Below are 25,283 nucleotides of genomic sequence, written 5' to 3'. Positions count from 1 at the left end.
TGGTCCAGGAAACCTTACTGCCCATGAACACTAAGAAATATGGGCAGAAGGTGACCATTAATGGGGCGGAGATAGAGGCTCTGAGAGACACAGGGGCCAGCGTGACATCTGTGAGGTGTCAGTGGGTGTCTGAAGAGCAGTGTCTCCCCAATGTACTCCGCCCCGTAATAGCAGCTGACAGTTCAGTGCGCCTCTGCAAAGTGGCACGTGTTCCCTTTGAGTGGGAGGAGTCTCTGGTCTTTTGGAAGTTGTTGTCAGTGATGCCTTGCCTGTAGACTGTCCGCTAGGTAATGACCTGGAGAGTTCTCCATGGAAGTATGTAGAACACTGAACTCACTTGGAGATGTTAGGGTTGCCTGCGTGGATCTGCGTGACCACTCGTGCTATGGCAGCCAGTAGGGGTGATTCAGCAGAAATGGAGCCTGAAACAGTGGCCCAGAGACCTGCCAGGGGAGGAAGGGGCAGAGGGCGTGGGACACCAGCCCCAGCCGTTCCCACTGTCCAGGAGGAGGTAGACCCTGAGGGGGATGCCCTGGAACCTACAGGGGAACAGGTGGCCGAACTGGGCGACCTACCTGAGCTGACCCATTGGCAGCAAGAAGGTGGGCCCTCCAGGGAGGAGTTCTGCAAAAAACAGAAGGAGTGCCCTTCTCTGGTGGGTATGCGGCAACAGGCTGCAGACCAGGCAGCAGGGGGAGCGGCCAGAGATCACTTCATTTATTGAGAAAATGACTTGTTATATAGCGAGCCTAAGTTTGCTGAGCCCGGTGCAGCCCGTGTGCTGGTGGTACCCGCGCACTTCAGGGACTTCCTAATGGGTCTGGCTCATGACGTGCCTCTCGCAGGACAACTGGGGCAAGACAAGAACCTAATCCGGCTTGTCACCCACTTCCACTGGCCCCAGATGACGAAGCACGTTGGTTCCTTTTGCAGGTCTTGCCAAACATGTCAGGCCAGTGGTAAGACTGGAATGAAGTGCAAGGCACCCCTCCAACCCTTTCCTGTGGTGAGCACCCCCTTCAAGCGGGTGGGCATTGACATTGTGGGGCCCCTGGACCCCAAGACAGCCTTAGGCAACAGCTTCATCCTGGTCTTGGTGGACCATGCCACCCGGTACCCGGAAGCAGTCCCTCTCAGGACAATCACAGCACCCGTGGTGGGCCGTGCATTGATGGGGATCGTTTCCCGTGTGGGGTTCCCCAGAGAGGTGGTCTCTGACCGGGGTACCAACTTCATCTCTAGGCACATGAAGTCTCTATGGGAGGAGTGTGGGGTAACCTATAAGTTCACCACTCCTTACCACCCCCAAGGAAACGGGTTGGTTGAAAGGTTCAACAGCACCCTGAAGGGCATGATCATGGGCATGGAAGAGCCCATGATTCGGAAATGGGACGTCTTGTTACCATGTCTGTTGTTTGCCTACAGGGAGGTGCCTCAGAAGTCCTTAGGGTTCAGTCCCTTTGAACTCCTGTATGGCCACCCTGTTAGAGGACCTCTCGCACTGGTGAAGGAGGGGTGGGAGAAATCCCGTGGGAAAAACCCCCAGGATGTGTTCAGCTATGTGTTGGCCATCCGCAACCAGACACAATGCTTCAGGAAGCTCGCTCAGGAGAACCTTGAAGCTAGCCAGGAAGAAATGAAGAGATGGTACGACCAGAATACCACTCTGGTCGAATTTCAACCTGGGCAGAAAGTGTGGGTAATGGCACCAGTGGAGCCTTGTGCGCTCCAGGACAAGTGGACTGGGCCTTACGAGGTGGTGGAAAGGAAAAGTGAAGTAACCTACCTGGTTAACTTGAGGAATCCCAGGCAAGCCCTGAGAGTCTTGCATGTGAACAGTCTCAAACCACACTTTGAGAGGTCTGAGATGACAATGCTCCTGGCTACAGATGCTGTAGGGGAAGAGGATAGTGATCCTCTCCCTGACCTCCTGGCAGCTAAGAAGCAAGACTGGTCAGTGGATGGTATGGTCCTCTTGCCCACCCTGACCCCGGAACAGCAGAGGGACTGTCACCAAGTGCTGGGTCAGTTTGCCCCCCTGTTCTCCCTGACCCCAGGTATCACCAATTGGTGCATTCATGATGTGGACACTGGAGATAGTTTACCTGTGAAGCAGAAATTTTACAGGGTAGCTGACAAGGTCAAAGCCAGCATCAAGGAAGAGGTTTCCAAGATGTCGGCGCTAGGGGTAATTGAGCCCTCCAGCAGCCCCTGGGCTAGCCCAGTGGTCTTAGTACCAAAAGCTGCTGTGCCCGGTGCCACTCCAGAACTCAGGTTTTGCGTGGACTACCGTAGGCTCAATGCAGTCACGAAAACTGATGCACACCCCATCCCCAGAGCTGATGAGCTCGTGGATCGGTTGGGAGCTGCCCAGTACCTCAGTACGTTTGATTTAACATCTGGGTACTGGCAGACTGCCTTAATTGATGGGGCCAAAGAGAGGTCTGCATTCTCAACACAAGAGGGGCACTTCCAGTTCCGAGTCATGCCCTTTGGGTTGAAGAATGCCCCTGCCACCTTCCAGAGACTGGTTAACCAGGTACAGACCGGGCTGGAGGAATCCAGCGCTGCATACCTGGATGACATTGCTGTGTTCAGCTCCACGTGGGAGGAAAACTTGCAACAACTCTGTGAAGTGTTGAAGGCTCTGCAAAGGGCAGGCCTCACTATCAAGGCCAGCAAGTGCCAAATAGGGCAGGGATCTGTGGTGTATTTGGGACACCAGGTGGGGAGCGGCCAGGTGGCGCCCCTACAGGCAAAGATTGATACCATTCTGGCTTGGGAGCCCCCAAAAGACCCAGACAGAGGTGAGAGCCTTCTTAGGTCTCGCCGGGTATTACAGATGGTTTGTCAAGGGATATGGCACTATCATTGCCCCCTTGACAGAACTGACTTCTAAGAAGTAGCCCAGAAGAGTGAACTGGACCGAAGCCTGCCAAACTGCTTTTGATGCCCTGAAGACTGCCATGTGCACAGCACCGGTGCTCAAGGCACCTGACTTTTCCAGTGAGTTCATAGTGCAGACAGACGCTTTAGAGCATGGTGTGGGAGCAGTACTCTCACAGGTCACTGAGGATGGTGGAGACCAGCCAGTAGCTTTCATTAGTAGGAGGCTACTCCCCAGGGAATAGAGGTGAAGGGAAGCTTTTGCTGTGGTCTGGGCTCTGAAGAAGCTGAGGCCCTACCTGTTTGGAACCCACTTCCGTGTTCATACAGACCACAGGCCCCTCAGATGGTTAATGCAGATGAGGGGTGAGAACCCAAAACTGTTGAGGTGGTCCATCTCCCTCCAGGGAATGGACTTTACGGTGGAACACCGCCCTGGTACAGAACACGCCAATGGTGATGGTCTGTCCAGATTTTTCCGCCTTAGTGAAGAGGACTCCCAAAAGGGTGGGTAGTTCTCCCCACTTTCAGCTGGAGGGGACACGTGTTAGACATGGCATCTTTGGCATGGTTTCCCCTTATCTTTTTGCCTCTACCTCCTGTATTTTTGATGCTGTGCTGGATTTCGTTTTTGCTGGTTTAGATGCTTTGGACACTCTGCCACTATTGATCAGTGCCAGAGTGTAAGTGCTCCCTATGTAAATTGTTATTATGATTGGATGTACATGATTGGCATATTTGTATCACCATGAAGTCCCTAGTAAAGTGCACTGGTGTGCCAGGGCTCGTGATGACAAATGCTACTAGTGGGCCTGCAGCACTGATTGTGCCACCCACATGAGTAGCCCTAAAATGGTGTCTCAGGCATGCCACCGCAGTGCCTGTGTGCAGTCTGTGAACTGCCATGTCCTCCTGGTCCGTGTCCCCACTGACCAGGCCTAACCCTTCCCTTTTTGTGCACATTGGTCACCCCTATGGAAGGCCCAAGGTACCCCCCTGGGCAGGGTGCAGTGTATGTAAAAGGTAGAGCATGTACTGGTGCAGGTGACATGCTCTGGTAGTGAATTACAGCCATTTCCGTTTTTCACTATTGTAAGGCTATCTTGCTCCATAGGTTAACATGGGGGATGCTGGCTACAGTGGCTACCAGCATTTCTTCCCATAGGAACAAGATAGGACATAAGAGTCTAGTATCCCTGAACTCAGAATTTAATAACACATGAATTAGGAAAGGTTGTTTTTGAATCCTGTGTTTGAGAACAGCACTTTTAAAAAGTTGCTGTTCTCTTGTCTGACCTTCCTGTGTGCCTTGGACTGTTTGTGTATTGACTGTCTGGTTTGAGAGTGACAGGGGCTGGGGATTCCCCAGGAGGTCGGCTGAGTCAGCCCTAGGCTGAATGACTGCATTTGCAACTTGAGTGGTGGGAGGAGATAGCACCTGGGCCTGAATAGGGATGTGCCTGCCTTCCACAATGCTGGCTCCACCTCCTGCAGGGCTGCTCACGACCCTGCCCCTCACTCTGCAAGGAAAGGAGAAGCCAGGACAACAAAGTGCTCAAGAAACACCCAGAACTGGTTCAGACAGGGCTCAGGGCCCACTTGCACAAAGAGAACAAAGACTTTTATGGGTATGAGTACAGGACCCCTGACAACAGAAAATTAGATCACCCTGGAATCAAGAAGGAACCTCTGCCAAGGAGAAAGCTGAAACTGAAGAAGGAAGATTGTCCAGCTGTTGCGCTGCTGGATTGCCCTACTGTTGCTTTGCTGTCAAGGAAAGGGGAAGGACTTTGCTTTGTGCTGTGTCCCTTAGCTTGAAGGAATCTCCAAGGGCCTGAGAAGAGCTGGCTCCCTGTTCTGAAGTCCCAGGAACAAAAGGACTTCACTCCCAGCTTCCCCTGAGCTCTACTGAGAAAGTTCTGTCCTTCTTGGAGTGCTTGACCCCTGTGTGGCGCCTCTGGAAGTTGTACCTGTGTTGGGAAGCTGGAAACTAAGCTTGAGAGACTTTGCTACAGAAAAGTTATCGCATAGCTCGCTGCGGAGCGCATCCCAGACAGTGCGAGGAAATTCCCGCCGCTACGAAGGTCGAGATCGTCGCAGCGCCTGTTGCCGCTGTCAGAGCTGTCGCATCCTTCGCTTGCGGGATGCACCCGATCGGTGTGGGAAGCCTAACATCGCTGCGAGTGTCGTCGCAGAGCCTGTCGTCGCTGGGTGAGATCGCCGCACCGCCTGCTTGTGGACCGCATCACATCGCTGCGAGAGTCATCGCCGAAGCCATCACATAGAGGAGCTGCGAGAGAGAAGATCACCGCTGGTCCGCGCATCGTCGCCCCGTAGACCGTCACAAATCCAAAGATCGTCGCATCGTGCCTTTGCGAGAGCAAACTTCCTACGGAACCTACGCACCGGAATTCATACAAGTGGCCTTCCTCCCCATACAGACCAGATTCGTCGCAACACGCCCGCTGCTGCAGCGGGGCTGTCGCAAACGCCTCCCCAGGGTCTCAGGAGCAACGCATCGCTTGTTTTCCACCGCACCAGCTTCTGCTTTTGGAACTTTGTCGCAACTGAAGGTACTGTGAGCTAAACGTGACGCAACTGTGAACTTTTCACGTAACCGTGGATTATTTTTATCGCACCCTAAAGAATTTTATCGCAACCAAAATAACTTTATCGCAACCTTAAGAACTCTATTGAAACCATATTCTTGAACTGTGTATGTTGGATTTTTGTCGTTTTGGTCTTGAGTAGTTTAGATTAAATACCTTTATTTTTCTAAACTGTTGTGGAGTCAGTTTGTGGTGTTTTCACTGTGTTACTGTGAGTGTTGGTACAAATACTTTACACATTGCCTCTAGTTAGCCTAGACTGCTCATGCCAAGCTACCTAGAGGGTTAGCAGGGGTTATCTCAGAGGGTTTCCTCCTTACCCTGACTAGAAGCAAGGGTCCCTATTTGGACAGTGGTACCTACTCCTGCCAACTAGAGACCTCCATTTCTAACAAAGATCAATGTTTCCTTTGCTGAATTAATGATATGGGCCCTCATTTATGAAAAGTGATGCATCGCTGCGTGAAAACAGCGATGCGTCATTTTTGACTACGCCCTCCTTGCGACACCAATGATGTATCATATTTACAGTATGACGCATCACGGCGCAAGGAGTTACAGATACGTCAGTATTTCTGACGTATCTGTATGGCTCAAAAGTGATGCATTGCTGGAGTGTGTCACAAAAGTGATGCAACTCCAGCAATGTGTCCTTTCACATGGGGCAAGCCCCATATGAAAGGGCCTGCGCACAGGCGTAGCTAGGGGGGGGCGGTCCGCCCCAGGCGGCACTGCATTGGGGCGGAGGCATCACTGCAGTGGTGGCCTATGGCGGAGGTGTTTATTATTTAATTGGGACAGTAGTGTCAGTGTCCCAGTGGGTCCCAGGGCCGTCAATCTTGAAGCGCGTGTAAGCGCTACCAATGACGGCCCTGGGAATCATGTTTTGCCAGCCCCCACACCGCACTGGAAATGCAGCACGGATTCACGTCCGTTGGGAGTGGAATTGAGTCTGGGGAGAATAAAATTGAGGTGAGTTCACACCCGCCAATAATACCAGACTGGCTTGACACCTGACTGGCTGTTGCCCTGCTCTTTCAGAGACTTTCGCGGGTTGGTGAGTGAGTCTTACTTTTCCGTCAGCTCTCTGGTATGAACATGGTGGGGGCTGCCTGAACTTTACGAGACTCAGACTAGAGCAAGATTGTCAACACGCCTTGTCCACGAGGGCTGAATCCACACCAAGTTTTAAGGACAGCCGCATGAGATAAGTTTGTATTAATGTAAATACAATACTTTTACTTTGCCGTGGGGTTATTCTGAAAATCAGCATGAACCCTGCACTCCATGGTAAATTAGCGGGACGCCCCGGGGCGAGGGGTGCGCCCTGAAGACTCACAGTGCATAGATTGAAAAGACTGACACACAGTGAATAACCCCACGGCCAAGTAAAACAATTCTGTGGACTTTTTGTGATGTCACTTTCGTAAATTATGGAGGAATGTATGTACATCATTCCCTATGTTCCTATGAGGTATAAACTAACACTCTGAGATTTGTATATACACACACTTCTGCGCGACCCGCACTATTGCGATGATTACACCAGACTTGGAGCGGAGACAGAACTTTACAAGAACATTTGTGTATTGCTGTCAATACATTCAGGTGCATTACTAGTCACAGGGTCTTCTAAAAGTTAATTTCCTGTGGAAATTGATGCTTTACAATTGAATTATCTGCAGGTGAAAACTTTTCAAAATAATCAAAACTTCGGAGCATTTCTTCCCGCCGTCCATAAAAATCCAGCGCAGGTTGTGTAAGTACAGGACTAAACCTAGGCGCCTTTGGCCGAGATATATTTACAGTACAGCACAAACGTGGTTATTTTCCGGGTTGTGTCTCCACGTCATGTCTGGTGTGATTCCATCCTGTAGGAAACAACCATAGGATGTAAAATTGGAAGTGGGACTTCTAGATCACCCCAAACAATTTTAGTACAACATGACCTCTTTGTAAGTAAAAGGGAAAAAGAAATACAGCTATATTTCGTGCAGGTTTGTGGAACTCGGCGGTGTTAGCAAATCAACAACTTCGATTCCTTTGGAAGGAGCTGCCAACCCTGAACTGCAGAGATGGTACTGGTGGTAGGGCGAGGGTCACACACGCACTTACACAGCATCCGTAGTACAGAGGCGTTTCGTTGGCTATGGTATTGGTTTTATAAATTAGCAGCAGTTGTGGCGCGGTCATGATCGCCTGCCTGTGCCCTGTTAGTAACAGAAGTTCACACTGGTCAGCAGCGTCACTCGGCAGAGCAGCATTGGATGGCTCTCCGTGATAGGCTTGCTGTTGTGTGATCTGTGCTTTAGGCACCCTAAACCACGTGGCCAGAACGTCACTAGTCACTACATTGTGAGTCGAGCCAGGCACTCTTTAATTTAGTTCACTACTGCCTCCATACAAGCGGGGTCGGGGCAGCACTCCTAATGTTTTTATAGTCTGCACTGGTGTAAGTGCTGAAGGGGAATGGTTACCAGCTCTCGCCACGCCACAGTATCCTGCGACGTCACAGACTCGACCCCCGTGGCCTTTTGCTTCCCTCCAGTGGCACACAATTGGCAAAGAGCTGCTGGCACGCAGTATCCATAACTGGACCTGACCCTCCCCTGCCCGAGACTGTGTTTGCTATGGGGTGAGTGAGAAAGAATCATGCAGCTGCAGCGTTAGGAGTCATAGCAGCCATGGTGACTGGGGCTGGCAGTCAATTCAACTTCACAGTGCATTTTTTTTCAACGAGGAATGCAAGTACTTTTGTGGACGTTGTGACGCTGTCTCTGTGCCCTGAGTGAACCACGATACCCTGCAACTGTGCCCATTTGTTTGTGCGGGTCTGCAATCCCAGGACCTTTATTTGAGGGCCTAGCTGGCTCCACTAAAACAATTTCAAGGTCCTAAAAGATCATTGCGCTGGCAGAAACATTTTAATCTTAATTTTGAGTTGGCCTGCAATTTCATTGTCAGGGGACTCATAACTTTGACAGGTTGAGAGCAATGGCCCCGAAAATTCTGGTGGTACTATAGTGTGTTTATGGTTCAAAAGAATGACACTGCTAGTGCACAACTGCAAAAACTGCACTGAACAAAAGTCAACATCACAGCCTTTGTAGTGTTTGGAACTGGCTAAAAATACCCTGACCACCTAGACCCCTGCTCTACATTTTACTAAACTTTCGTTATCAGAGATCACATCACACCCCACACTTTCTATGTGTCGGTGCATTCAAGTAATCTTTCAATAGGGGTAGGCCTCTTTTAAAGGGTACAGGGTTATAAATACAAGGTGTAGGGACTGGCAAAATGGCTTCAGCTCAGCTGATGAGTTCACATCAGTAGACAGATGCACATTTTATTTGAACTTACTTTATTCTACATTACTAGGGCACAGAATTTTTCAGGAGCCATGAGCCGCACGACATGGTTGAAGTCGCACTTAACTCGCTGGTGACGGTGGGGTGACTCTTGTCAGTGGTGACGGAGATAATGTCGCTCATAGTTGAAATGTCTCTCCTAATTACACTGAAATTCTGAAAATGTCACACTTAGCAATCTGAAACCTTGGCAGCTATGGGAGTGCTGGGCGATTTGCAGCAGAACAACCCCTACGGTAGGGGCCCTGCCACCACTGTGGACTCTACACACGACCAACTAGAGCCCGAGATAAGAGCTAAAAACGGTTGTCATAAGGGGAGGAAAGGATCTTTGGTGAGCAGTGAACCTCCTCATTTTGGGGGTTAGAACTGCCCCTGAACATTACCCATAAAAGAGTTCTTTCACAGGGCTCCATTCCCAACGTCCTCAGACCAAGTTCCTCTAGTTTCACCAGCAGTGAAATCGAGAATACATTTGGTTGGTATTTTTAGTTGCAGTAGTTTGCTCCTGTTATTGCCTGACTCTGTATGGTTTGAATAGGACAGTGTTCTGCTTCCCAATTCCCAAGATATTAATGGGCGTTTAGTCATATAGCAAAGTATTAAACCTTCCTTCATACACGAGTCCTAATTCACTTCTTCTGTCCTGATGATGGTCCCGTTCATTGCTTGAACGTGGGAACAAATCCTTTACACCTAAAAGTCGAATATTATTAAAGCTGATTTAAGAATAAAGCAATAATTCATAGTGAGAGTATAAAGGAGCGTGGGCTATTCCCTGAAAGAGGACATGTAGAATAAAAGCTAAAAATTGGTCATAGGATATCTGAATCCATGTTGTTATATATTAAAGGAAAGTAATAGCAATAAACCAAAGATTCAGTGGTAGAAATGCGGTCCCATTGCCATCACAGGTAATGCCGGGAGTCAAGTTTGATTGAGTAAAGTATACATCCTGTAGGTTGGCAAACAAATTCCAGTGCAAATATGTACCCCCCTCCCGCTACCTTCCATGGGCGCCAATCTGAGGGGTAGCCCCGGGCGCCAGAAGCTCTAGCTACGCCGTTGGGCCTGCGTCAGTCTTACGCCTGCTGAGAGGCAGGCATAAGAAATTGACGCATTTGTGTCCTAGAAGTGGTGCAGTGAAATCTTATAGATTTCACTGCATCACTTCTATGACCCTTTCTTGCGTCAGAACGCCCCCCCTGCATACATCATACCTGGCGTAGGTATAATGTAGCGCAGGGGTTTACAAAGTGACGCATCTACCTAGATCGTCACTTTGTAAATATGGTGCAACAAGGCACATTTTTTACGCTGCTGGTACACTGCTTACTAAATGTCATGTTTCCTTAGTTCTAGTTTCATTTCCTTGAAGGTGAAGTCAGGGAATATGAACGTTTTGAGACCTCGATAGTCAAGATGACCCTTTTCGCAGGCTAATATTACTGCGGTATCCATGTCTTTTCAGCTTCCAAAACACACTAATACTGTTCTGTCCATTACTTCTAGGGGCTGCTTGGTCACCAAGGAGAGCTGATTGCATATCACAAACATCCCAGAATGCCTTTTGGCCCATAGGAATGAATGGGGAGTTATTCCTTATTTGCGAGTAGCAATTTGCTACTCGCAAATAGAGAATATGTAGGAATCGCTATTTATTTAGCAATTCCTACATGAATACCGTTTTGCGAGTCCTCAATAGCGATTCGCTATGAATCACTATTAGAGACTCGCAAAACGGTACCTTCATGAATCAGGCTGATAGCCTTTCAGAGTGTTTGCCCATGCATTTCTTCAACTGGTCTTTGAGGAGTGTGAGAGCGTCAATAATTTGATCTATTCTGCTCAAAATACCTTTGATTTCTAAAAGATGACTTTTAAGGCCCGAGTGTATTGCTAATTGCTGAGGAGCTTGATCGGAGATATTCAAATCAAGTGTATCAGTATCAGCTGTTTTTTTCCCATCCAGATGAACTCTCAAAGGCTAATCTAGTTTGTGTTCATCTAGTTTACACAAGTCCAAAATCATTGAATTGTCCTGTGCTTGAGCAAGACAATCAGTTGTTCCTGTGGGAATGTCAGTATTGGAGCTGTCTGATACTGCTAGGTGTCTAGCCAGTTGAGTTAGCCAGAAGTAGCAGTCACTTATTACATAGCAGCGCTATTTAAGCAGAGTATCACCTTTTCCTGGTAATGTATGCTCGCCACTACTTCTATTCACTTTCTCAGGTTCAGGGTTTGACTGCATCTGATGATACCTCAAGAAGGGTGGCACATATGGTGATTCCTGAACTTATTATTATTATGCTACCTTGCTGTGCACAGGACTGGGGTATCTTCTTCCACGCCAGTCACCTGCAAATCTAACCAGTTCCACATAGCGCCCAGCCTTCAAGCACAGAAAAGGGATATGCTCTGCTCCAACTTCAAATGAATTGTGCTAGCCATCTGGTAGTACCCCATAGAGTCCAATCCCAGTCTGAACCCTTAAAGCGCCCAGTATTCAGCAGATCAAGTGCAGGCTGCACCTCGCCCTAGAGTACTGCCAAGCTGTGATCAGCAGGCCATCGACTGCCAGTACCAACACAAGCTGAGATGAAATTGTTTCCGCCTAGCCCACTCCAGTCACAGTCAGCAATGTCTCCCAGCTGTGACCCGCATAAGGCAGCCTGGATTGGCATGGACCCTCACAGGGCAGCTCTCAGTCACAGAGATTGCCACACCACTCTGCCAAGCAATAGCAACACTCCACACCCTTTGCTTCTCAATCACTGAATATATCGCCATATAGTCTTTGCTTTAGTGGCTCTTATATAAGCACCAGATATTCACCCAACGTGGAAGCATATAATAATCAAGCTATAGAAGAACTAATGCTGGTCGGACATTTGATGCAAAATTGTGGACTCTGGTTGGTGAAATATATATGTAGGTTTCCATTTTGCCGCAGATGCTGACAGTACAAGAAGTAAACCTCAATTGAAAATTGGAAGCACTTACAAATATGAACATAGCAGGAGCCTCAGTTGTAGCTGCACTTCATTAAACACCCAAATTACATGAAATATGTAATTGGAGTAAAGGCATTCTGCTGACTTAAGGGATCTCAATCACTTCTGTTATGGCTGCAAGGGTTATGATTAGGGTGTACTCTCAACTCTTCTCCTACTCTGAGTGCGGAGATCAAGGTTCCAACATTTAATCACTGCTGAGTATTTAATGGTGCCAATTCATCTACAATCTCTATCTGTTTTTCCCCTCCATTCCTCAAGAGCACTTCGGAGACTGCTGCTTCATTCTGGTAGGAATCCACATTTATCAGAAATTAAAACTACATGTAAGCGCTTACAAATTTGAACATAACAGGTGCCCTAGTGGAAGCTGTACATCTGTGAATTCTGAAAGAATCTGAAGTCCTTGATTGTAGTAAAGCCATTGCATTGAGTTAGGTGGTCTCCTTTGCTTTTGTTCTGGCTGCTAGGATAAAGAGGAGCACGAACTCTCAACTTTTTTCCTGCTCTGAGTGCCGAGGTGATGGTTCCAGTTTTTCATCACATCTGAATATTTAAGGGCCTCAAATTACTTGCAACCTTTACTCACTATGTCCCACTATTTTTGTGCTTTAACATAAGTATACAAAAACAATGACTAGTTCAGAAATATTCAGGACCTACACCTATTGACTTTACCAATGCTTTTTAGATTTTCTTTACAGACAATGCGAGCTGTGACTCAAGATTAGAAAACAAAAACAATGCTACCAGACTGGCAGAGCTATTTTAAAACGTCTGATAAATGCGGCCTCGTCTGGATTCCAGTTTGTGTGCAGATGAACTGCTAGCACTGCAAATAACAATACTTTCAGGTTTAAGACACCCAAAGGGATTTCACTGAAAAAGAAATGACTCCTGAATGCCTTTTAAAGACCAAAGTGTGCACAAAAATATAAATAATCTCGACAGAAATACAATTCTAACCAGCTGTGTTGACAAAATGCTTTAATTAAGTGTAATTTTATTGCTTTGTTCAGATGATTGCTATAAAAGTGCTGTTTCTACTGCTCCATTCGGGCTGAAAACTATAATTCGGCACGATACATCTTTCCTCGGAGATTTGAAGTCGTTTCAGAAATATCCAGCATCATGCCTTCAACAGCAGTTACTGCTAAAATATAAGACAGCATCATCTTGTGATTTTATGAATATGTTTCAAAGTACACATTTGATAAGTTTGCAGACTGTTCCACCCACCTGGACTGCAAACAATAACCGTTTGGTAGAATAAACATCTAAGCCATTAATGTCCAACATGAGGGCCTGTTCTGTGCGATATATTTAGGATAACCTCTCACTATGGAAATGACGATCATGAACTGAGGATCAGATGTCACAAACCCTCCCATTCTGTAAAGTGCAGGGTTTATGACAGCAAAGATCCTCTTAACATATGCACTAACCCCATTATATGGTTCAGAAATTGTTTTATAGTGGGATTAGAAATCATTTGAGAATCATAACTTGGAATGGGAGTCTTAAGGGGGGTTTCTTCCAAACTGCGATTCGGTAACCTATACATCAATGATTTGTAATCGTAATTCTGGTTGCAAACCATTGTGTATTTACTAATTTACAACTGGGGTGGTAACTGATTTACAAAGGAGAAGACCCATTTCCCTTTACGGATCATGGTGGCAACTTCATTTATTTCTCAAAATGGAAAATCTTTTCTGAAAAAAAAAAATGCATCCCCGTTTCCTATAAAGAAATTGGGTGGCTTAAAAGATAAAAGTCTAATTAGAAATGCAGTTACAGGAAGGTTGGTCTTCTGTCCCTCGCAAGCCACCCATGGAAGGCTGCTATGGTCGAGGAGCAGGGGGCGGATGGCCGACAGAGGGGGGAGGGGGACTAGGGGTCACGGGGGGGATTATAAACAAGCATTTACAATGCAATGGTCTCGGCATTATTAAAGGTAGAGCTATTGGCATTGCTGATGACATTTTTTTTTAAATGATAAATAAATGGAATTGTCATTTACATTGCCAATAGCTTAATCGTTAAATAAATGGCATTGTCATTTACAATGCCAATAGCTTAATCCCTTGTAAATGCATGACCTATTGCATTTACACCCACAGAGCCAAACACACAAAGCCACCCACACACACATACAGAGCCACCCACACAGAGCCACCCACAGAGTCATTCACATAGAGCCACCCACACACACAGAGCCACCTACACAAAGTCACCCTCACACAGGCAGAGCCACCCACACATAGTGCCACGTACAAAAAATCTATCCACAGAGCCACACACACAGAGCTACACACACATACACAGAACCACACACACAGAGCCACACACACAGAGCCACACACACACAGCCACACACACACACAGAGCCACCCACACACACAGAGCCACCCCCACACACACACACACAGCCACCCCCCACACACACACACAGAGCCACCCCCCACACACACACAGAGCCACCCACACAGAGTCTCACCTATAACTGAGTCTGCTTCTTGGAAAGCGGGGAAGAGGCGACCCTTTGATACCGACTCCAGCAGTTGGTGTCCATAAGGAGCAGATCCCACATTCCTTTCCATGCACTCACACTTCTAACTGCTCCTAAATGTCTGTGGAGGGCATGCCTAGTGGAGGGATGTAGAGGGAAAATGTTGCCTTCATGGTGGCATTGGCCCCTTTCTGAAATGGATTCCTAGTGGTTCCCAGACACCTAACAGCTGCTGACCTATTCACATGTATACAGTCTGCAAATATGCGCTCCCGCCTTGCTGAGACAGAAACTGCAACATTTGGGGACAGACACTGTTGCTGAGGGACTGGTGCCAGCGTAGGGAGACAGGCAGACTCTTACTGGTGTAAGGACGGACATGGTGTTGGGGCAGACCTCAGTGGTGAGGATGGGCACTGGTGCTGCGAGGCATACACAAGTGTAGGTGGCGACATGACTTAATGTTTTGTCAGCATCTCCCCCATTGGAAAGCAGCCTCACTTCAGCCTTCTTTAAAACTGCAAAAAACTAGAAGTGGTTTTCAGAGGCTGGAATGTGGGGGACTTTCTTTTTGAGTCCGAGATCCAACCTTGCCACAGCCCACATACCCGTGCAGCTAGTGCATTAGCCCACTGAGTTGTCTCCGCCGCTAGCAATTCTAAACTTCTTCATGTAGTAGGCAAAAAGTCAGTGATCTCTGGAGGAGAAGGTGTGATCAGTGCACACACGGTTTGATTTTTTCCTAAGAAGTATTTTTGCGATGCGTCAGAGATAGCAAGGGTTCACGTTAAGCACCGTAACTAAATCTTCTGTTTTGTTTTGATTGTGATCAAGTTGTGAAACACCTGAGCTGCATTTTCAAAAAGGATTACTCTTGGCCTTGAAAAGCTGCACTTGAACTGCCCCCAGGAAGGCTGTAATTGTCCTCTCAGCACCACAGACTGCGCGTTGGCGTGCACAACACTCCTTTCATCGCATACGTGACTGCACCCGGGCCGGTGCTTGTTGCCCAGTGTTGTGGCAACACCATGCTGAACTTTGAGGAAGTGCCTATGCTATCTCCGACGAGACATTATTGGCACCGCACACAACACAATGAGTCACGGCCATCAAATACACATTTACATAACACAGGATTTGCAACTGCTAGCTCTGATTTGTTGTGCATATGAAATTGGTTTTACAGAGACGCTGCTGCCAATCTGGCGCCCTGCAGGCATTTCACTGGCCAACGCAAGGATACTTTTTTTATCAGCATCGGAGGATGGGATGATCAGTTGGCCTGGAAAGATGTGATCAAGAGATCTGCAGGCACATTCGAATCCCAACTAGAGGTACTCACCAAGGATATTAAGAAATGGTTTAGGGTGCCGTCCACATCAGAGAAATATAGTGCAGTGGGTCAATACATCTGCCATAAAAATATGCACTTGTGCACAGATTCCGTTGGGGGAGAATGGAGAGAGGAGAAGGAGGGCAAATGGAAGATTCATCTAATAAGTACCAAAGAGCCTAGACATTAAGATCACCTTTTATTGCAGCACCACAAAGCGGCAAGATTGCGCCCCATGTACTACTTAACGCACGTAATTGGCACATTTCACTTTCCATATTTCTGCATTTTTCACAAGTTTTTTTAATTTTTATTTACCTTGTTTCTGAATATGTTGTAGTTCATTTTATTTTTGTTCCAAACTTGCGAAATTCAACTATCAACAGAAGCAAGTTTAAAAGCAATTAACAAATATGCATACCCCCCATTGTCGAAGAAAGACGCCTGGGACAGCAGGAGGTTCTCTTAGCAGATAACATAAAATATACATCCGTGATATGGCATGGAAATAGCGCCCTTTGCACACACAATATACAGGTGCTTTTAAAACCATAATATATACTTGTAAGCACGGCTCCCCCACCTGAAATCAGTGCCCGGTGCGGGGGCCCCGGTCGCACCGCCCCCTATGCAACCCTTTCTTTGCTTTATCAATACGCATACTGCATCCCTTTTTGTACTTCATCCTACAGACCCCTGCTGTCAATAATACTTAATATGTACTCTGTACATATCACACGTCACGGACTGTACTGTCTCAGGCCCCTAAATCGATTGTAAGCCGTAAACTGCAGTTCACACACAGATCACGCAGCAACCTCTCAACCTCCCGAGCTATCCCCCAGGCTTCCCTAAACCTCTTCCCTTTTTTTGTTACTCTTTATCGCCCACACAGTGATGGTGCGAGTCCCCACTGCTGTTTGGGGTGGGTTTGCGGGCGTGTAGAAGGAGAGCTTCCTGCCCCGCGGGTGTTAAAGGGGGGAGAAGCCCTTCTCTCTCGCGTGTGCCTCCAGCTGCTACCGAGTAAGAACCGGGACCCAGACTCACCTCAAGGTTGATTCACTGCTCCGGCCCGGCCCTCTTGGGACAAAGGGAGGTACTGCAGGGTGTATCTTTAAGTATTCCTGCAGCCTCCTTCACCGATGCAGGGGGTGAAAAGTGGGCTCGTCTGCTGTCCGTGTGTGCTCTGCTGGGGGGAAGTGGGGGCACTTTGCAGGGGTCAGGGGCAAGGGGCGACGCCCATGCTTGCTGTAAACACTGGCAACACAATAAGAGGAGTATTTTAAACGGCACAAACGGGGGCAGGGGCAGAGGCTCGAGGCTCACCTTCACTGCGGGGGAAATACGATGGCGTCTGCAGGCTTCCGATTTTTTCGGATTCAGGGGCGTGGTTTTGCTGTTTTGAGTGACAGACGACGTCACTGTCTAAAGAACAGCAAAACTTACGCCCCCAAATCCGAAAAAGACAGAGCCTATTCGGAGGGACGGCTCTCTCCTCTAATGGCTGGCCTCCATTTAGGAAGCTAGCCAATTAGAGAAAGGAAAAACAAAGAGGCGGGACAAATAGCCCACACTAAGTAACATAAATTCTCGGACTTCCGGTTCTGCCTTCGGCAGACCGGATATTGCCTCAACCTAAAAAATAACTTTCCTGCAGCCTTCCCGTCGCACTCGTTTGCACTTCTTCACCTCTTCAGCAAGGCACAGGCTCCCAGAATTCCCTGTGGCCAATCCTGAAGCTGCTCTTGCGCATGGAAGCAGCTTCAGGAAGCAGCTTCAGGATTGGACAGAGCACCCTTGATTTGCGCTCCATGATAGGCTGTGAGTCTGTGCTTGCTCTGTCCAACCCAGCTGATCCCTCCTGAGGGAGCAGGGAAGTCAGGCTTACACCTCTGTTTAATTATGGCGTGTTTAAGGCGACGTGCACGCACCGCACTCCAGGTCTTTAATACAGACACCGACCACGGGAGCCAGTCTTGTGCCTTGGCCTGACGAGCGAGGCATAGATTCCCCTGGGTTGTTCTTCGATTAACAAAGGTAAATGTTACACGAGACAGGCAACCTACATTTGGGGAATGCCCTTTGTCATACTGGGACTAATTAAGGGCCATACATGTTTTATGTTTTCAGACCTATTTGGGGCGACTGGTTTACCCTGGATGGAGATTTTCTCCCTTTAATACTTTGGCTGACTATAAAAGGGTTTACGGATAGCCTCTACTACACTGCAACGGCTGTGCGGGTAAGGCAATTTTTGGTTCAATCTTATTGATTGCTTGCATCCCTTGATTAGGACTAGTAGTCTTATGCGCACCTCCTTCTTACAGACTACCCACCACCGGGAACTGTGATTAGTCCATCCCACACGCACCTGTGAATAGGTTAGTAATGCAGGCACAGTTTGGCCTTTATCTACACACCTTTACTTCTCCTCATTGAATCCGAATGTATGATTATATCTATAGGTTGTCATCCATGTCCCTTGTCCTGAGGAAGACCCACGAGTTGAGGATATAACTTACCCACCATGCGTCTAAGTCAGGTCGAAAAGTCGACATTCTTTCCCAAGTGGGTTACTACCCCCACACCACCTTTACCCTGTCTAACCTATAGCTGATATTTCTCTGTTTGCTTGGAAATAATTGTGAACGACAACAGAAATGATTTATGAGGGGCAGGCTTTGATTAACTGGTCTTGATGCTACTTATAACCAGTTTCGATATTTATAATAAATGTAATCATTCTTTATTTTGAACCTATCTTCACTCTGACACCCCTCTTTTTCACCTCATATAATAATAATAATAATAATAATCCACATTTGTAAAGCGCACAATCACCCGTAAGGGTCTCTAGGCGCTGGGGGCCGTCGGGAAGATTAAGCGAGCTATTGCCCAGAGTCACATGGTGCTGGGCTAACCTGCCGCCGGAGTCGGGGATCGAACCCTGATCCCCAGATTCCAGCGTCAGTCGCCCTGGCCGCGGCGCCACACCTCTCATCTATTCCACACACGAGCACGATTTTCTCACTTCCTTTGGAGCAACCTCCTATCTTGCTACAGAATATGGTAATATGTTTACCTGCATATAATGTGGCTGTGAATTAAAACAGCTGTCTTCTCAAAGAATGAATGTGTGCCACTGGTATTTTTATTTTTATGTGTAGGTGCACACTTGGGAACTTTATATGTATTTGTTACCCTATGCTAATCATATGCATATCTCATTTGTATTTCAAATCATGGACATCACTACGACTCTACTGTATGATATTAAGTCATATCAAGACACATTCAATCAATATGGTTTTCTGAATATTTTACAATATTTATCAGACACCCAAATTAACCACCTTCTTCCCTCCTTAGACTGTAAACTTACCCTGGAGCTATTAAGAAAATTAATATACGTACATCATCAAATTAAAGCTTTAACCCAAAAAATGTCTGGTATGTACTGGAACAGGATGGATTTTGGAGATTTAAGCACCAAAATCTGTATATTATTCCCCACGATCTCATATTTGAATGCCATTTATCAAACCCAATAAATTCCTCCTCAGTGGAGTTGGATTTTATTAAGTGCTAAAAATGCCACACCAATTACAGTATAACATTAACCTCCCTGTAATTTGACACTTTAAGAAGATGGTTCTACCCATCTAATTCGGTCAGATGTTTCACTTTTTGAAGACCTGGGGGCAGATTTACAACCCCCTTGCACCGCTGGTGCGTCACTTTTTATGACGCACCAGCAGCACCTTTTTCTGCCCCATATTACATGGATAGGAAAAGCCACCCTACGTGGCTTTTCCTGCCCTTGTAAATATGGCACTTTGCGTGAAAGGGGCGTTCCATGGGTGACGCAACACACATGGAACCAGATACATTTCCAGGTTTACGGGAAATTGTAAATCGGGAAATACATCTAAATCCTACGCCTTCCTTGTGGAGGCGTAGGGAGGCACAGTGAGGAGAAATGTATTAATTTCTCCTCGTTTCTTTTCCTCTTACTATGCGTGCTGTATTCTGCAGCACACATAGAACGAGGAAATAACCTCTAATGATTGTTTATGTGAAGGAAGGTGTCCCTTCCTGCGCATGAACAATCCTTTAAATAAATGACGTTTTACAAGTTCTATGTGTGATAATTAAGCACACATAGAAGTTAAAAAACACCATTTCAGATTGATTATGTGCGGGAAGGGAGACCTCCCTACACATAAACAGTCGTCCTGTGATGCCTGCGTCAGCGCATGGCAGCTAATTGTGCACCAGTGCAGGGGACAGCACAGGGATGCGACATATTGTTGTAAATATATAGCATCCTTGTGCTTTGAAAGTGACTCAGTGTGGCGCAGCCAAATGGCTTACGGCACACACTGAGTCACTTTCATTGTAATCTGGCCCATGCAGCTTTACCTTTTTACTGTGGGTGAGAGTCACAACCTGTGTCTTACCCACTGTAAACTCTTTGTAAATGGACTACACATGTTTACCAACAGTGTCTACCTTTTAAGCTTAGGCCATTGCGACACAGCAAGGGTAAGGAGCACTTGGCTGGTTACATGTGAACATGTTTGCACATGCATGTGCACACGTGTGAGGGCTGTGCTTGGAGACTGCTTTCGTGCGCAGCCTGGTAAATGTACACAGGTGGCCTGGTACAGAGGGGACTGCAGGATTGTGTACTGAACATGGGGTAGGCCTCATAATGTTAGTGCACACTCATAGGGAAAGTGAGTGTGGTTTACTGTCTTGTCTGCAGTGACACTCTTTTGTACAACTCTGGGGAAGGCTGCCTTAGAGTGCAGCTTCGCCTCCCCTTAGCCTACTGACACCAGAAACATAAAGATTTAGGGTGCAACGTGTATGAGAAGATCAATTCTACAATTTCTGCAAACGTATCCGTACAGCTTGTGTCATCTAGGAATGTCATGTTTCTCTAGCTCAGGATCAGAGCCCAGGCCTTTTGTCACCCTGCAGTGCTCAGGTAAATATATTTCTCTCCACCAGCAGGAAAAAATGCCTCCCCACACAACAGTGATTCCCTCAGCTCCGCGGGAGGAAATGGGTTGGGCTGATTGCTCTGCATCACTCAACCAGCTGTCATTCTGTCACAGGGGAGGGCCTTCCCAAGCCCACTAAACAAAGGAGGGAGCCCAGACCTCTGGAGCCAACACAGGAGGGGGATTCCCTTTAAGAGTTGCTTAAAGAGGCACTGGCAGTGATATCAGTGAGGGGTGGAGTTGAGTCCCCCAGAGCAGATGTGGCAAGTGATGCCTGGTTGATGCCATTTTGAAATTTCCCAGCAGGCTGTACAGGAAGTTTGGGAACGGGGCAGAAAGGTGATATGCACCCCAGGATAGGGCAGTGGTGCCTCACTGCTGAACCCTCCCACTCTCACTTATAAGGTCCTGACAGGGGAGCAGCTCTCTCTATGGTGTGCTTTTCTGCTGGACACTGGAACTGAAAGCAGCCGCCATGAACAAAAGGAAGGAAGAACCACAGAATGGCCATCTGGATTCAGTACTTTGAACCCAGGACAGGTGGGGCTCTCCTCAAGACAAGGGAAGCTGGTCCCCTTACAGCCCCTTAGGACTATGTGGGGGCCAGACTGGGCTTCTGCACCAGGGAGGCGAGAGGTCCAGAAGGAAACAAGGAGAAAGGTTGGCGCAGGAAGCCAGTGAAACCAGCGACCTGCCAAGTTCATCATCTTTGAGGCCGGGAAGCCTAAAGATGGTGCTCCAGGTGGCTAGTGCTCAGCACCGGAAACAAAATGAGACCAAGATCAAGCAAAATGGTCCAAAGGGGCACAAGATATTAGCCTGCAAAGGATTTGACCTTTGACCCCCCCAGCGAGGCACGAAGCACATGGAGCGCCACTTCCGGAGCCATGCTAAGCCCGCGGGGGGAGCCAGAGCCTGGGGGCTGCTGCCAGAAATCATGTCTATATTTTGAGGCTAAGAGTGGGCATGTGTTGTGCCCCCTCCCTTAGGGAATTTGAGACCCCAAACTTTGTCATCTGCCGAGCAGCCAGATGGGCTGTGTGAGGAGAGGAATCTATGCAAGACTTCTGCCTCTGAACAGGACTTGGAGCCCATGTCTACTAGAATACCTGCTGGGTGAGGGGACATCACCCAGGGAAACCAAAGCCACCTGCCCTGGAGCCTGAAGCACCAGTGCCTGCCCGCCTGCCCACCAAGACCAGTGTGCCCTGTGAGGAAGAGGACAAACATTGGAAGGACCAAGCTCCAGGGGAAACCCTATCATGAGGGCTCCCTGTGCGAGATGTGAGGAATCGTGTGCTACATTGTTTTTGTAACCCCTGTGAGCCGGGTGGGGCTGCAATGGACTGATCCAAGGAGAAAGATGTGAGGAATTCTTTCTTACACCGATCGGGCCGTAGGCTGTGGGTTGGATTGTTTGGGTGACCGCTGTGTGCCAGGAGGGGCCAGTGCAGACTGAGCCCAAGAGCGTGGTTGTGTGGAGGGTGCCAGACCTCCACCACCTTGTGGTGGTTGTCCTGGTACTCCAGAGAGGAGAGCCACCATGAACAACAAAGCCATTTCATCATGACCAGACTTGCGAGTGTCATGGACGCCAAACCCGTATGCTATGAGGGACCACCAGAGACGCTGAGGCCAAGGGTTCAGGCAGGCGGCCACGACCAAGACCCTGCTGCCCGACCAAGGCAGGACCTGCCTGCATTCGGTGAACTGCACCAAAGGAGGACGAGCCGCATTGGAGCAAGGAGAACAGCCCACCCACAAAGGGTAATGTGACTTAGCGTGCACACACCGGAGCAGGAGCAACCATGATTGCTAGAACCAGGCAGTAGTGTGGCTTGGAGGAGAGAGCATGCACCTGCCGGGTGCTGCAGTGTGTGACCGCGTGCAGCCCGACTTTGCCAGCCTAGAGCAGGACTTTGCTGCACTACTGAAGGGTTCCATACCACTAGAGCGGCTCAGCCATGAACTGGGCCTTTGGGACACTGAAAGACATTCTGCCATCGGTACTGCTACCCCATAACCTTTGTAACTGAACTTCTGAAAGGAGTTAGAGGGGAGAACTCCTGAGTTCACCCCAATAGTTTTCATTCCTTGAATGTGATCATCAGTGAATGGGAAATAACATTAAAACCCATTGCACTAAAGGTAGTAGGACAGGGAGTGGACTGCCAACTACTAGGGCCCTGACCTCAAGGGGGTTGTGTTATTGCTTATGAATGTTGTTTACCTTTGCATGTGCCAAATTAGAATTAAAATACTTATTTTTATATAAAAACAAGTATTTGATTGGACATTGATTAATTGTTTGTGCTGCTTGAATGTTGAGTTATGAGTTGTGTTCATTACCTGTGCTTTCCCCTGAAGGAACCTTGACTGCTCCTCCGACCCTACCTAATGAGAGCCCATAGTAGGGCCCCAGGACATCATGAGTTAAAGGCTTTAACTACCACGGTTGAGCCCAGTAACTCCTGCTTGCCCAGTTGCCCTCTAAAAGGGGTTCTGACAATATGGGTGACATTCTTTCTCCCAATTTAGCTGCTATGTCTACATCTCCATTGATACCCATCTGATTACATATAGTAGAGTAATGATATAATTTCAGAAATTTCACGTAAGAAACATAATGCAAAATTCCTGAAATTACATGAATGTTCCCGGTGTGATGTAAATTTCATCCAGGCCTAGCCATGATCTCTTTTAAAAAGGAATTTTTAGTAGCTGTAGGAGTTGCTGAGTATAAGCTGAGCATGGGCCAAAAATCTGTTACGCTCCCGAAATTTGAGGATTTTCGGCAATTTCGCAGTCCGCAAATCTCACAAAATTGCCGAAAATTCACAAATTCGCGAGCAGGCAGATTTTTTTCTTTATGGACAGCTCAATCAAGGGACTCTTCGGCGCGATGGCATAGTAACACACACTTGGTCACTGGAGACAACTATTCTGGCACTTTACGCAGCTGTAGTGTAGGAAAAGAACTATATATGTACCCAACGAGGTAGCACTTACTGATTAGCCAGTAGAAAGTATTCCAGTTGAGTAGAGGTATAGCACAAAACGATGGCGTCTTCTTGGATAAATATGAGGGCAGGGTTCATTCTGGCACGATGCTCCTGTCACAAAAATTAAACCTCAACAGGAAGCACTTACAGATATAAATAAATAAGGTGCCCGAGTTGATGCTCAAATTCAGTAACGCATTCATCAGCCCAAATATAATCGTGAGCTTTGTCGAGGCTGGGCAGGTGTGCTTTCCCCCCATGGCTACCGTTTCTGTGCGGGGCCAAACAGGGGGGGCTTCTATGCAAGTTCACATGCCTCTTATGTGTATAAAAGGTCAGAGACCGATCAGAGCAGCAGACGAGCAGAAAGAAGCTCCTGGTCACAGGAACTGCACAGGGATTGCGCTCAGGAAAGTGAAGGAAGCAAAGTGCATCCTTCACTTTCACAAGCGCAATCCCTGTGCAGTTCCTGTGACCAGGAGCTTATTTCTCCTTGTCTGCTAGTCTGATTGGTCTCTGACCTTTTATACACACAAGAGGCATTTGAACTCGCATAGAAGCCCGCCCGTTTGGCCCCACCCCACACACTAGCAGTGTGCACCGTCTTCCCGCCATTTACCCACTATGATGGACAGCTCATTCCAGGAACCCCTGCGCCCTTCGGCACGATGGCATAGTAACACACACATGGTCACTGGAGACAACTCTTCTGGCATTTTACACAGTTGTAGTGTAGGGAAAGCACTATACATTTCCCCAATGAGGTAGCACTTACTGGATTAGCCAGTAGAAAGTACTCCAGTTGAGTAGAGGTATCGCACAAAACGATGGCTTCTTCTTGGATAAATATGAAGAGCAGGGTTCATTCTGGCACGATGCTCCTGTCACAAAAATTAAACTTCAACAGGAAGCACTTACAGATATAAATAAAGCAGGTGCCCGAGTTGATGCTCAAAGTCAGTAACGCATTTATCAGCCCAAAAACAATCGTGAGCTTTGTCGAGGCTGGGCAGGTGTGCTTTCTCCCCATGGCTACCGTTTCTGTGCTGGGCCAAACGGGGGGGCTTCTATGTGAGTTCACATGCCTCTCATGTGTATAAAAGGTCAGAGACCGATCAGAGCAGCAGACGAGGAGAAAGAAGCTCTTGGTCACAGGAACTGCACAGGGATTGTGCTTGTGAAAGTGAAGGAAGCAAAGTGCATCCAATATTGAAAATACGGCCCCTTTTCATGCATCACTTTGTATTAAGGGGCCCGCAAGGGGTGTTTCTTTGGGCATTTCCATGCAACATCTCGCATGTTGACGCTGCCCCATATTTGCAAGAATCTGTAAATCTGAGGCAGCGCCAAAAACTAATGCCAGTGAAAAGCAGGCATTTGAGTGGCACAATGACAAGAAATATTCTTCTTTCTCCTCGTTGTTTGCTCCTACTATGTGTGATTCATTCTGCAGCACACATAGAAGGAGCAAAACACTATTAATGATTGTTTTTGTGCAGGAAAGGAGACCTTCATGAACAAAAGCAATCATTAACAAATGATAATTT

This window comes from Lissotriton helveticus, chromosome 1_1 (genome assembly GCF_964261635.1).
Source record: "Lissotriton helveticus chromosome 1_1, aLisHel1.1, whole genome shotgun sequence".
Classification (NCBI taxonomy): Eukaryota; Metazoa; Chordata; class Amphibia; order Caudata; family Salamandridae; genus Lissotriton; species Lissotriton helveticus.
The sequence above is the reverse complement of the archived record's forward strand: the minus strand, read 5'-3'. Positions refer to the sequence as shown.